The sequence below is a fragment of the Theropithecus gelada genome, chromosome 3, assembly GCF_003255815.1.
Source record: "Theropithecus gelada isolate Dixy chromosome 3, Tgel_1.0, whole genome shotgun sequence".
Classification (NCBI taxonomy): domain Eukaryota; kingdom Metazoa; phylum Chordata; class Mammalia; order Primates; family Cercopithecidae; genus Theropithecus; species Theropithecus gelada.
Window position 1 is genome coordinate 141,260,973 of NC_037670.1, and position 14,240 is coordinate 141,275,212.

At 41.5% G+C, this 14,240-nt stretch overlaps 1 protein-coding gene and 1 pseudogene across 6 annotated transcripts in view; one reads left to right on the forward strand and one right to left on the reverse strand.

Annotated features, from left to right (window-relative positions):
• Positions 1-14,240, forward strand: part of ST7 (suppression of tumorigenicity 7) — a 284,304-nt gene that overhangs the window by 19,308 nt on the left and 250,756 nt on the right. The gene's annotated exons all lie outside the window — the stretch shown is intronic.
• On the reverse strand, positions 129-862 carry LOC112620554 (annotated as a pseudogene).

A 14,240-nucleotide genomic window follows, 5' to 3' on the forward strand; every position in this document is an offset into this window, starting at 1 on the left:
AGGCAAAAGGGGAAAGCAGCCTTCCAGTTAAAGATCAGCCCTCAGTTAAAGGTCAGCTTCAGGCAGGCTGGCCTCAGGAAGAGTCAGGGTCAGAGGGAGGAGCAGCAGCAGGGTGGGATTGGGGCATTCTACGTGTTATTCAGGTCAAGCAGAGTCTGGTCCAGCATCCTTTGTGTACAGAGGTGCTCTTCTTTGGTGCATTTCAGTTTATCTTCCAAGTCATCAATTGTCTTTTCCAGCTTGGCTACCGATCTCTCAGCAAACCCAGCACAGGTCTCTGCCTCCTTGAGTTTATCAGTAAGAATCTTGATCTCTTTCTCATATTTGTCTTCTTTTTGAGAGTACTTTTCTTCAGCAGCACTCAAACACTTCAGGTTCTGGTCCCTCCGTCTGATATGCTCATCCATCTCTCGGCAGCGGGACTCTGCCAGCTCAGCTTGTTCCTCTGTGTGTTTCAAGTCTCTTTCAATGATCACCAACTTATGAGCCACCTTTTTATACTTCCTATCTGCCTCTTTTGCAATGTGCTTAGCTTCTTTGAGTTGGATTTCCTGGAGTTCCATCTTTTCTTCATTTTTTAAGGCCGGTTTTCAATAACCTTCATACCTCTCTCACTCTTATCAGCAGCTTTTTCCGCTTCTTCCAGCTTTTGCAGGGCAGTGGCCAGGCGCTCCTGAGCATGGTCCAGCTTCTCATCAACCAGCTGGATCCTGCAGTTCAAGGAGGCCACCTCAACCTCAGCCTGTTCCCGGGCCCACCTTTCCCCCTCAACTTCTCACTGGAGGCCCTCTGCATCATCTGCCTGCTGCTGTGGAACCTGAACATTGCCCTTAACTGCCTCAATGGTGGTGATCCCAGCCATGGTGCCTACTCAGCTACTGCTCGCGCTCTGGTTCCTGCCTCCTCTACTCGGTGTTGCAGCCTCCTCTCCCTCCCCCATTTATTTATTCACTTATTCATTCATTTGTTTATATCAGTATGGACTCATGGATATTTATTTTATACAGGTTATAATCCAGTACTGCTTTATTTCATTGTTCAAATTTTTCCAGTTTTGGCTCATTGAGAGCTCTACTGGTTGGCTTCTGTGTTTCTTTGACATGCTCCCATGATAGTGGGTTTTTCTTTTGAGGATTTCCTTACTTTCTAGCACTACAAGATGTTCTAGGCTCATCTTGTTTATTTCTCGTCCCACCTCTTTCTCTCTCTCTTTATTTATTGATTGATTAATTGAGACAAGTTCTTGTGCTATCACCCAGGCTGGAGTGCAGTGGCACAATCATGGCTTATTGCAGCCTTGACCTCCCAGGCTCAAGCAATCCTTTCATCTCAGCCTCCTGAGTAGCCGGGACCACAGGTGTGTGCCACCATGTCAGACTACTTTTTAATTTTTTGTAGAGATGGAGTCTCCCCATGTTGCCCAGGCTGATCTCAAACTCCTGGGCTCAAGATACTACTCCCTTGGCCTCCCAAAGTGCTGGGATTACAGGTGCGAGCACTGCTCCTGGCCTCTCTGTTTTTAAAAATAAACTGTTACCTAGACAGGTAAAGCTACTCCTACATCCCTTTCCCCTCATTTTTTCTTTGTTGGTAACTATTGTCCTGAAGTTGGTATTGTTCCCATGTATTTCATGTATTCATCAACAATATATAGTTATTTTGTAAGTTTTAAAAATGTACATGGTAGACTACTGCCCATACCCTTCTGCAGCTTGTTTCTATTATCAAACATTATGTTTATGAGCTCTTCCCATGTTGTAGATATAGTTAATTTAGATGTTATATAATATTTCATTGCATGAGTATACCATGGCATATCAATTTTACCATAAGTAGATGAATTAACTCTACATGGACCTCTTTACACATGTATTTGATTTATCAAAGGACAGTGTTATCAATAGTAATGGATCAACTAGGGAAAGTTTGGAAATTTGTGGGGGACATTTTATTTTTTAAATTTTTACGTATTTCTTTTTTCTTCAGGAAATGCCAGCAGGAGGGATATTTTCAATTATTGATTGGGAGAGCCTTACTGACATTGAGAGAGGGTGAGGACAAAGGATGTGTGATGACCTGTGATGTGTGTATATGCCTTTCTCCCATATGATTTTTAAATATCCCCGTCAGGTCTTCTTGTACTTAAAAATTCTTTGTATGATGATCTGACTCTAGAACCTCCATTTTGCATGTAAAACTAAAGTATTTTTGGCATGGTTTTAGTATGTGCTTTTTTTTTTTTTTAATTGAAACTACCATGCACATTGAGGGAAGAGTTTACTTTGTTCAGAACTTTTACCAAGTTCTGAATAAAATAACACACTTGTATCATCCTGCATTTGTAGGTTTTGCATTCATGATGACAGTGTATATAGGGGTGCAAATGTCTATTTGCTTCATTAAATCCTCTACCAAAGTCATGAAAAAATTTGCATTTTTAATATAATTATATTATTCTAAATAGGGCCAGGACTAAGGTGAGGCAACTGAGGTTGCTTAGGTGCAAAATTTGAGGAGATACAGATGCAAGTGTCCTGCAAGTGGAGGTTCAGCACTTTCACTACTTTGCCTCCTTAAATTTTGCACCCTAAGCACCTTGCTTGCCTCATCTCCATTCTGCCCTGATTATAAGTAATATTTTATTTATTTTTTTCATATTTTAGTTAGGCTAGTGCATTAGTCCATTTTCATACTGCTATGAAGAAATACCCAAGACTGGATAATTTATAAAGAAAAAGAGGTTTCATGCACTCACAGTTCCACATGGCTGAGGAGGCTTCATAGTCATGGCAGAAAGTGAAGGAGGAGCAAAGGCATGTTTTACATGGTGGCAGACAAGAGAGGGTGTGCAGGGGAACTGCCCTTTATAAAACCATCTGATCTCATGAAACTTACTCATTATCACAACAGCATGGGAAAAACCCACCCCCATGATTCAATTACCTCCCACCAAGTCCCTCCCATGACACGTGAGGATTATGGGAGCTATAATTAAAGATGAGATTTGGATGGGGACACAGCCAAACCGTATCAGATATTATGGGGGTTTTTTGAAAACAATTTTTTTTTTTTTTTTTTTTGAGATAGAGTCTTGCTTTGTCTCCCAGGCTGGAGTGCAGTGACATGATCTTGGCTCACTGCAGCCTCCATCTCCCGGGTTCAAGTGATTCTCCTTCCTCAGTCTCCCGAGTAGCCGGGATTACAGGTGCCTGGCTCCACACCTGGCTAATTTTTGTATTTTTAGTAGAGACAGGGTTTCATCATGTTGGCCAGGCTGGTCTTGAACTCCTGACCTCAAGTGATTTGCCCGCCTTGGCCTTCTAAAGTGCTGGGATTACAGGCATGAGCCACCATGCCCAGCCTTCTTTTTTTTTTTTTTTTAAATTTATGTGTGTTAGGTAGATTATCTATTATGTTCATTATAGAATAGAAAAAGGGTGTTTCAAATAATTTCCTTTAAAAGGAAATATTAGATCTGATTGGTCTGAGAACCACTGCTTTAGGACACAAACTTGGAAGTACCCTTTGTTGGACCATATGAGCATCTTCAACTTTATTGGGTGTTGCCAGATTCCTTTACAGAATGGTTGTCTCAGTCAGAGATTGCTGTAGTGATGCTACATTAAAAGAAAGAAGGCCAGGCACGGTGGCTCATGCCTGTAATCCCAGCACTTTGGGAGGCCGAGGTGGGCAGATCACCTGAGGTCAGGAGTTCGAGACCAGCGTGGCCAACATGGTGAAACCCCTTCTCTACTAAAACATACAAAAAAATTTAGCTGGGCGTGGTGGTGGCAGCCTGCAATCTCAGCTACTTGGGAGGCTGAGGGAGAGAATCGCCTGAACCCAGGAGGCGGAGGTTGCAGTGAGCCGAGATCACACCGCTGCATTCTAGCGTGGGTGACAGAGCAAGACTCTCTCTCCAACAACAACAACAACAACAGCAACAAACCCCGAAAGACCCCAAGTTCAAAACTCAGTGGCTTAATATAGTAAGGATTTATTTTTCCCTGTCAACCTGTGGATAGGTTGCAACAAAAATTAGCTGGGCAGGATTCTGGACTTCAGGCTCTGGGCTCCAGTCTGCAGGTCGGATTGAGGTTGAGTTCAGGTCTGCTCCAAGTCTCTCATTCTCTTGGACTAACAGCTACCTAGGACATGTTGTTCTCATGGAAAGTGGCAGAAGCAAAAGAAGCCAAGTGGAAATATGTGAAACCTCATGTGGGCCATGCATAGAACTGACTCGCTGTCATTTTTGCTAACATTTCATGGACCCTAGCTTGTCACAAGGTCAAGCCCCACATCCATGAGGTAGGGCAATATATTCTGTTTATTCTAGTGAACGGTACTGCAAAGTTATGTGGCAACGATGTGGATTAGAATTCTAGTACAGGGAGGGTGTGAAGAATTATGAATAATGATTCAGTTTACCACAGGGGTGTGCCATTATATACCTCACCAGTAATAGATGCAAACTCCTGTTTCTGAACATCTTCACTAGTCTTGATGTTACCAAACTTCACATTCTTGCTAGTTTGAGTGTTAAATGACACTGTTATTTTAATTTTCGTTTCCAATTACATAGGTCTTTTAAAATACTATCTATTCATTTTAAAAGATTAGTTTTAGTCTCCACTCTAAAGTCAGTTAGAATAAGGAGGTTTTTGTGATGAAAATAAAAATTTGGAATCTGAGATTGTGATAGTTATAATTAATTACTCGCTTTGGCTACCAACTAATTTGTTTTTCCTTTGCTTATGTAATGTCAGATATTCTGAGGACCATTAAAATGTCTAGACTGTGTTCTCCAAGAGCCCTGTTCTAATGTTCTGATTCTGTGTACATGATGCATTTGTAATTTTATTTCCATGTAATAATCTAATTTTATTGACCCCACTAAGTAAGTAAGGTGTAGGCATTATCTTGCAAACTACTCTTGCAAAAGTGTGACTGTACTGCAAAAAATGCAGATGTTGTGGGTTTCAATAAATGGATTTCTGGTACATTCCTCTGGGAAGAATGCTTCCTGTTTATTGGCAGTCCTCTGATGTGGAGGCAGGTCTTGCTGGAGAGCTGCATTCAGGTGAGAGAGGGGTGGGAAGGAAGAAAGGCACCCACAGAGCTTCTGCCTCGTAAATATAATCTCATTTGTGCTGGGATCAGACAGATCGGGCCAAGAGTGGTAATTTTTTTTTATTTTTTTATTTTTATTTTTTTGAGACGGAGTCTCTCTTTGTTGCCCAGACTGGAGTGCAGTGTCCAGATCTCAGCTCACTGCAAGCTCTGCCTCCTGGGTTCATGCCATTCTCCCGCCTCAGCCTCCCGAACAGCTGGGATTATGGGGGCCCACCACACACCCGGCTAATTTTTTGTATTTTTAGTAGAGACGGGGTTTCACCGTGTTAGCCAGGATGGTCTCGATCTCCTGACCTCATGATCTGCCCGCCTCGGCCTCCCAAAGTGCTGGGATTACAGGCGTGAGCCACCACACCCGGCCCATTTTTTTTTTTAATATATTTGTTTATTTTGAGACAAAGTCTCACTCTTTTGCCAGGCTGGAGTGCAATGGCACGATCTCGGCTCATTGTAACCTCCACCTCCCAGGTTAAAGCGATTCTCCTGCCTTAGCCTCCCAAGTAGCTGGGACTCCAGGCACGTGCCACCACGCACAGCTAATTTTTTTGTATTTTTAGTAGAGACAGGATTTCACCATGTTGGCCAGGATTGTCTCGATCTCTTGACCTCATGATTTGTCCGCCTTGGCCTCCCAAAGTGTTGGGATTACAGGCGTGAACCACCACGCCTGGCCTAGTGGTGGTATTTTTAAAGAAGCACGGGCCATACCTGCAAAAACAATAAAAGTTGAAAAGGAATTTCTTTCTATACTGTTATTTCTTAAAGGAGATACAATTAATAACCCCAGTAACATTTCCAGAGCCCTCCTTTGGCTTCTACTTCTCATTTCTCACTTCTCTCCTCAGTTCTCTCTCCTGTGGCTGGTCAGCAGAGCTTTTACCGTTCTCACTCTCATCTGCTCAGCTGAGCTTGGCTGAATCATTCCATGGGCCAGCCTCATATCCTTTGGTAAAACATGGAGACTTATGTGACATTTTCAGAGAAGAACCATAGTTGAGGAAGGCCAGGCCAGTGTAGGTGGAACAATGTCTCTCTTACCAGATAAGAAAGAAGTTGGTTCCTGAACTGCAGGTGTGAAGTTTTCTGATGTCCCCCGATTTCCTTTTCCCAGGAGTCACCAGCTTCCACAGGATTTGGTGAGGATGTATCCCGCTTCTGACATCTTAGAATCCAGCATCTTGACAGACAACAGAGAAGATCAAAGATAGAATGAACCAATTACATTCTAGAAAAGGCTGTTGACTAGAACTTTGTTTAGGGATAGTGGGAAAAATTAAATGCTTCAATATATATTATGGAGATTATTATGACTGACAAAGATAGGGCACTGTATTCAAATGAAGGTCCTAGCAGGAAACAGATCATACACTCTGTCTGTCTGTCTGTCTATCTATCTATCTATCTATCTATCTATCTATCTATCTATCTATCTATCTATCTATCTATCTATCTATCTATCTATATATCTATCTATCTATCCATCGATCGATCGACAGTCTTATTCTGTTGCCCAGGCTGGAGTGCAGTGGCATGATCTTGGCTCACTGCAAACCTACAGCTCCCAGGTTCAAGCGATTCTCGTGCCTCAGCCTCCGAGTAGCTGGGACTAATGGCATACACCACCAGGTCCGACTAATTTTTGTATTTTTAGTAGAGACAGAGTTTTGCTTGTTGCCTAGGCTGGTCTCAAACTCCTGAGCTCAGGTGATCCGCCTGCCTTGGCCTCCCAAAGTGCTAAGATTACAGGCGTGAGCCACTGCGCCTGGCCCAAATCATGCATTCAAATTGGCAACTGAAGATAATTAATAAAAGGCTATTTACAAAGGTATTGGCAGGATAATAATAAAGAATGTTTTACTGGTAACAAAGGATAGCACAGTGCCCTGGAGCAAGCTGCAGAAGGGACCATGACCATTCTTGGGCACAGCTCTAAAACCTGGGGAGGCAGCCATGTGGAAAGGCTATGGCCTTCAGTGGAGAGACGCAGCCAGTTTGTGCATTGGGAGCCTGGGGAAAATGCTATGTGCCTGTTGATCTCTATTGATCCCCTATTGGGGAACCCAACCAGAAGCCTAGGGCAAGCAGCAGGGAAAGTGTAAGGGGAGGGACAAATGGAAAATAACTAGCAGAAGACATTTTCTCTGACTCATTGAAATATTTTTTTGTTTCACTGTCTCTTTTCCTAACAAGAGGCATTTCTCAAGATTCCATTTATAGGAGTCTTCTTATGCTGTATCTTTCAATAAGCTTGTGTAAATGAAAGTGAGATCTTTCTCCTTTCTGTCCTCTCTCAACTTCCAGGTTTTCATTTTCAATTGCCTATTGTATATTTTCAGTGAGGCATAGATTACTAGCTCCATCTCTTCCTTCTAACAGAGTGCAATTTCTCGTCAAGGCTCTTAATAGTCTTCATCTGGTCTTTCCTTTATATACGTTAAATTCCTAAATCCCATTAACTTTGTATTGCCTTAATCTCTCTTTGCTTCCTACTTCTGCCATTATTTCAACACTTATAATCTTATTACAGTAATCTCCCAACTGGTCTTCCTGCCTCTAATCTCTCCTAATCTATCCTATATACTGGGATATTGCTTGCAAATTCTTTAATGTCTTTCTGTTGCCTAGCAAATAAAATAGAGACCCCTAAACCTAATATCCTAGGCCTTCTACCGTGAGGCCACTGCATGTTTCTGGCTTGATACTAACTGCTTTCCTTCATACACCATGCTCCATTCAAAGTATGCTTTATAAAATGTAACTTTATCATATTTATCATGCTCATATTCCTTTTTTCTTTTTCTTTTGTTTTGTTTTGTTTTGTTTTTGAGACAGAGTCTCACTCTGTTGCATGGGCTCGAGTGCAGTGCTGTGATGTCGGCTCACTGCAACCTCCGCCTCCCGGATTCAAGCAATTCTCCTGCCTCAGCCTCCTGAGTAACCGGGATTACAGGCGCCCATCACAACGCCTGGCTAATTTTTGCATTTTTAGTAGAGACGAGGTTTCGCCATGTTAGCCAGGCTTGTCTCCAATTCCTGGCCTCAAATGATATGCCTGCCTCACCTCCCAAAGTGCTGGGATTACAGCTGTGAGCCACTGCGCCCAGCACTCATATTCATGATCACCTTAAAAAATTCTTCACTTTTGTTGTCATGGAGGCCAGATGAGTCATCTGCAAGTTAGACACCTATAGTTTATCTGAGTCTGAACACTTCCAAATACCCCACATTCGAAATGTCCCACATAACCAATATACCTCATTGGCTCCTTAGTCTCCTTGTCCTGTGGTTCCTCCACAGGATTTCAATTTTCCCTCCACAGTTTTACTTGATGCTTGATGGTGCATCCTGGCTTGGAAACCCCTGGACTTTGACATGCTCTGGGTCTTTTTGCCTCAGTGCATGTTTGTCTACAAGCTGAGCTCTTCCAGCTGCTGTCGTCACAAGAAACAGCTGGCAGTCTATATGGAGGCGTCTCTAGCATTCCTCACCCACCTTTAATTTAAAATAATTATTTAAAAATAATTTCAAATTTGTAGAAAACTTGAACGTACAGTACAGTTTTTTCTTCTAGAACCATTAGATGCTGATGTGGGACTTTATCACTCTGAAATACTTTAGTGTATATTTCATACAAACAAAGGTGTTCTTCAAAATAACCATAGTATACTCATCAAAATAAGAAATTAATGAGATTTATTAATCTGAAATTGGTACAGTGACACCATCTAATTCTCTCGATTCTATGCGTTTCGTCAATTATTACAATAATGTGCTTTAAAGCAAAATAATTCAGTTCACAATCATGCCTTCCATTTAGTTGCCATGTCTCTCCAGACTCCCTTTTTTTGCAAAAGTTCCTAAATTTTTCCTTGACTTTGATGACCTTGACCTTGATAGTTTTGATGAATACATGCCAGTTATTTTGTAGAATACCATTCAATTTGAATCTGTTCAGTAGTTTTTTTGTTTTTTCTTTAGACAATCTTGCTCTGTCACCCAGGCTGGAGTGCAGTGGTGCAATCATGGCTCACTGCAGCCTGGACCTCCCAGGCTCAAGTGATCCTCCCCCTCAGCCTCCCAAGTAGCTGGGTCCACAGGCGCATGGCACCACACCCAGCTAATTTTTGTGTAAGTTTTGTAGAGATGGGTTCTCATTGTTTTGCCCAGGCTGGTCTCAAACTCCTGGGCTTTAGCGATGCTCCCACCTTGGCCTCCCAAAATGTCAGGATTATACGTATGAACCACTGCACCTGGCCTCAATGGTTCCTCATGATTGAATTCAGGTTATGTAGGTATCCTTGGCTGTGATGATGCTATGTTTTTCTCATAGAATCCTATCAGGTGGCAAATGATTTTTTCTGGGTCCCGTTATTGATTATTCTCATTGTGATTACTTGATTGATGGTGTCTGTGAGGATTTTAGTTATTCTATTCTTTTTTGTAGATAACAAGTATTTTTGGAGAGACACTTTGAAACTGTAAATTCTTTATCAGACGCTTAATGTACAGTCATGCGTTGCTTAATGACAATCTCTCCTTTCTAGAATACTTCCTGAAGGACCTGCTTGAGGCTGTTTTACAGTGAACTAAGTAGGAGTATACTCTAAAATAATGACAGAACTGTAGTGCATACATAAACCAGGAATAGTCATTTATTATCATTTTCAAGTATAATGTACTATACATAATTATATGTGCTATACTTTATTTAATTGGCAGCGCAGTAGGTTTCATTACAAAAGTGAGTAATTGTTTGTGCTACAGTGTTACAATGGCTGCAGAATCATTAGGTGATAGGAATCTTTCAGTTTCATTTTAATCTTTTGGTATATAATCTTGGCAGTAAGTTACAAAGTGAGTAATAAGTTGTGCTACAATGTTACAATGGTTGCGACATCATTAGGTGATAGGAACCTTTCAGTTCCATTTTCATCTTTTGATATATAATCTTGTACTGTTGTTTAATGTGGTCTGTCATTGACAGATATGTTGTTATGTGATGCATGACTGTATTCATTTACTGCTGCTGCTGCTGTTGCTGCTGCTTCTGCTGCTGCTTCTTCCTTCTTCTTCCTTCTTCTTTCTCCTTCTTCTTTTTCTTCTTCTTTCTTTCTCCTCCTCCTCCTTCTTCTTCCTCTTCCTTTTTCTTTTTGAGATAGAGTTTTGCTCTTGTTGCCCAGGCTGGAGTGCAATGATGCAATCTTGACTCACTGCAACCTCCGCCTCCCGGGTTCAAGTGATTCTTCTGCCTCAGCCTCCTGAGTAGCTAGATTATAGGCATGCACCATCATGCCCGGCTAATTTTGCATTTTTAGTAGAGATGGGATTTCTCCATGTTGGTCAGGCTGGTCTCGAACTCCCGACCTCAGGTGATCCACCTGCCTCGGCCTCCCCATTTACTTCTTTAAACCAGTGTGGAATCCTGCTTTTCTGTTGTATTCACTGGGATATAGCCTATTTTTACTATCATTATTTCAGTACTCAAATTGTCCTAGATTTGGCCCATGGAAACCCCTTCAGGCTAACTTCTGTATCCTTTTGACATGTCCCTGTTATTCTTTGGGGACTTGATTACTTTCTAAGATGTCCCAGTCTCATCTTGTAGTTTTCCTCTTCCAGTCTTGGAATCAGCAGTTTCTCTGAGGATCCCTTTTTCCTTTCAGTGGAGAAAAATATTTAGAAGCCAAGATCTGGGCACAAGGTATGCTTGTTGCCATTGAGGAGTTGCTGCTCCCATTCGTCTCAGGGGAGAGTAAGGGAATATATGTATATATACATATATAGATCTATGCACTTTTACACATATATGTGTTTTGTTTGTTTGTTTTTGAGACGGAGTTTTGCTCTTGTTGCCCAGACTGGAGTACAATGGCGCAGTCTCATCTCACTGCAACCTCCACCTCCCAGGTTCAAGCGATTCTCCTGCCTGAGCCTCCTAAGTAGCTGGGATTACAGGCACATGCCACCATGCCCGGCTAATTTTGTGTTTTGGGTAGAGATGGGGTTTCACCATATTGGCCAAGCTGGTCTTGAACTCCTGACCTCAGGTGATCTGCCCTCCTTGGCTTCCCAAAGTGCTGAGATTACAGACATGAGCCACCACGCCCAGCCACATGTATTGTTTTTATATCTAGTTCTTACCTATCTCTCTTGAAATTATAAGTTCATATTGATATCTCAGATCCTCATCTAATGTCTCCAGTTTCCTTCTTTTCATATTTGTTTACTTCCTGAAAATCGGAAATGTAGGTCCCATTATCCTTAATATATTTACCTATTTGCTTAACCTTTTATTTCCTGAAAATCAGAAACATAGGTCCCATTATCCTTAATATATTTACCTATTTGCTTAACCCATCTGTATGCAACCAGTGTCTCTTAATATCCCCTCTCACCTCACTCTGGGTCTGATATCACATGCTTGGGCTTTGAAACCACATGCTGAGCATCCTTCTCAGAGGCCTTGCTCAGTTGTTTGGGCTCCAGCACCCAATATCCTCTACATCCATCCCCCTTCCCCTAGGGGGTGCCTCCTATACACACTGGGCTCTGACACCACGTGCAGCCTGCCCCCTGCTCTTATACCCTCCTTTCTCTGCTTGGGCCATGACACCCTAAGCAGGGCCGCCCGATGCATCGATGCTCTCCTCACCTTGCTGAGTCTCAGTGCTGCCGCCAACCCCCACTGTCTGTCTTCACCCAAGCATAGATACCTACCTCGCTTGGCCCCACCTATGACTTTAGAACTATGTAGGAAGGAGAAGAGAAAGAAGAGGTGGGCCCATCTTTTTGATTGATTCTTCTCCCACCCCTTTCTCTTTCTTGCTACCTTAAAGAAACTCCAAATAACCTATTAATCAGTTACTATATACTTAAAGTTTTTGGTCTCATTCTTGGTTCCAAAGTCATGTCCTCTTTCATTACGCTAAGCTCTCATCTATTTGTCACATTCTTTGGTTCTTAAGGTGGAATTGATCAAATTATGTGAAGATGTAAGGCCTTGAAGAAACCTTGCAAACCTTGCCACAGAGAGCATGTCTGTTGGAAAGCAGCAGTTTGAATGCAAGCTCCAGTTTGCACATATTTATGTCAGCTGTGTGTGGGGGGTGTGTGTGTGTGCGTGTCTGTCTGTCTGTCTGTCTGAGAAAGAAGAGAAACTTTTGAAATTGGGCTGAATAATTTATAAAGGACTCCCTTGTTGTGATAGTCTTTAAACATCCCCAGATTCGGCCTGTCAATCTGAGACTTCTCAGCCTCCATAACTATAAGAAATAAATTCCTTTTCTTTATAAATTACCTAGTTTCAGGTATTTTATTATGAGCAACAAAAAATAGACTAATACAGGCTCTGGTTTCTTTTAAGATGGCAAGAGTCTGGTTAATCCCAGAGTCTGTGGGATTATCTATTATACAACAGCGCATCTCTCTTTTCCATGTTGGGTTCAGTTACGTGTGCCCTAAACTAAGTGCTCAGTGAACTTGTGTGCACTTCTCCTATTGTATTACTTAATTTTTTTCCCCAAGGACCCAGTAATAGATGCAGGGCAGGAGGCACGGTAGATGGGGAGGTGACTCTATCACTTAATGTCTGTATGAGTTAGGATACATTATTTAATATGTGAGGGTCAGTTTTCTCATTTGTACAGTGGGGATTTTAATAACTTTCTTACCCTGTTGCTATGAGGATTAAATGAGATACAACGTATGTAAATATGCCCAACACATGTGCAGAGTCAGTGCTCAATATAGGCATTCACTTCCCTCTACTGCAGGTTTAAGACTCATGCAAGGATGTTAGAACAGCTCAATCTGGACTGTTCTCATGACCATTCAGACTTAATATTTACCCTAAAACTGGCATTATCCTTGATTTAGTCATGATGTGATTATTAAATTTGTTAATAAAATTGAGTCCTGAATAAGAACTGCCCATGATTTGAATTTTGGCAGATAATTTAGGTAGCATCAACGGTAACTGTTTATCCAGAGTAATTCTTTTTACCACTAGATGGTGCTTGTCCGTATATTTGTGAGGCTCTCCTATATAAAGTTACATAATTTGGGGTAAAACACATCTTGTTGACCTTTGAGAATTGTATAGTGGTACTGATACTCATGTTCACCTTGTTGATGAGATGTTTTTAAGAGTAAAATTTAGGGAAGGATTTGATGAGAATTTAAAAGTTTGGATCACTTTGTTTACCCATATAATTCGCAACTCCTAAGTTTAAGATATTTACTAAAAAAAGGATGAGATGGGAAGAATTAATGTGGGTAATATGGTATTTGTATTTTTGAAATGTGTGCGAAATTGGACCTAGGCTAGTTCATGAATTTGTTAGAAGCGTCAAGATAATTAAGCAATTTGTAGGCCCACATAATTTCCTCTTGATTTTTCAATATGAACAGAAAAGCTTAGCAGACATTTCACACTCCAGTGTACTAGTAGTGGATAGTCAACATCACGTACAACTCAGAGTACACATTATTTGAAGTATGGTGACATCAAAAAATATAAAGCAATTTTTGTTTTGCTTTCTGAACAAATTCGAAAAGTAAATTCAACATGCCTCACATGGGGATACAGAGATGAGATATGGTCCCTTCTTTCATGAAGTTAGGAATAATTAATTTTGTTTGACTGGGGTTAGCTGGTATAATAGAGATTGTGTGGGATCAGAGGAAAAGGTGATCAGAATTTGTGTCACACAACTATTTTAGATGAACTGCAAGGAAATCCCTGCTAGAGATTTCCTACTCTGTGCTTTCCACAAATAGCTGACATAACCAGTTTGGAAATAAATACTTTGGTGATTTATTTTATTTTACTTTATTTCATTTTGAGACAGAGTCTGACTCTGTTGCTGAGGCTGGAGTGCAGTAGCATGATCTTGGCTCACTGCAACCTCTGCCTCTCAGGTTCAAGCAAGTAGCTGGGATTACAGGCATATACTACCATGCCTGACTAATTTTTGTATTTGTAGTACAGATGGGGTTTTGCCATGTTGGCCAGGCTGGTCTCAAACTCCTGACCTCCAGCGATCTACCCACTTTGGCCTCCCAAAGTGCTGGGACTCCAGCCGTGAGCTACCACGCCCAGCGTGATA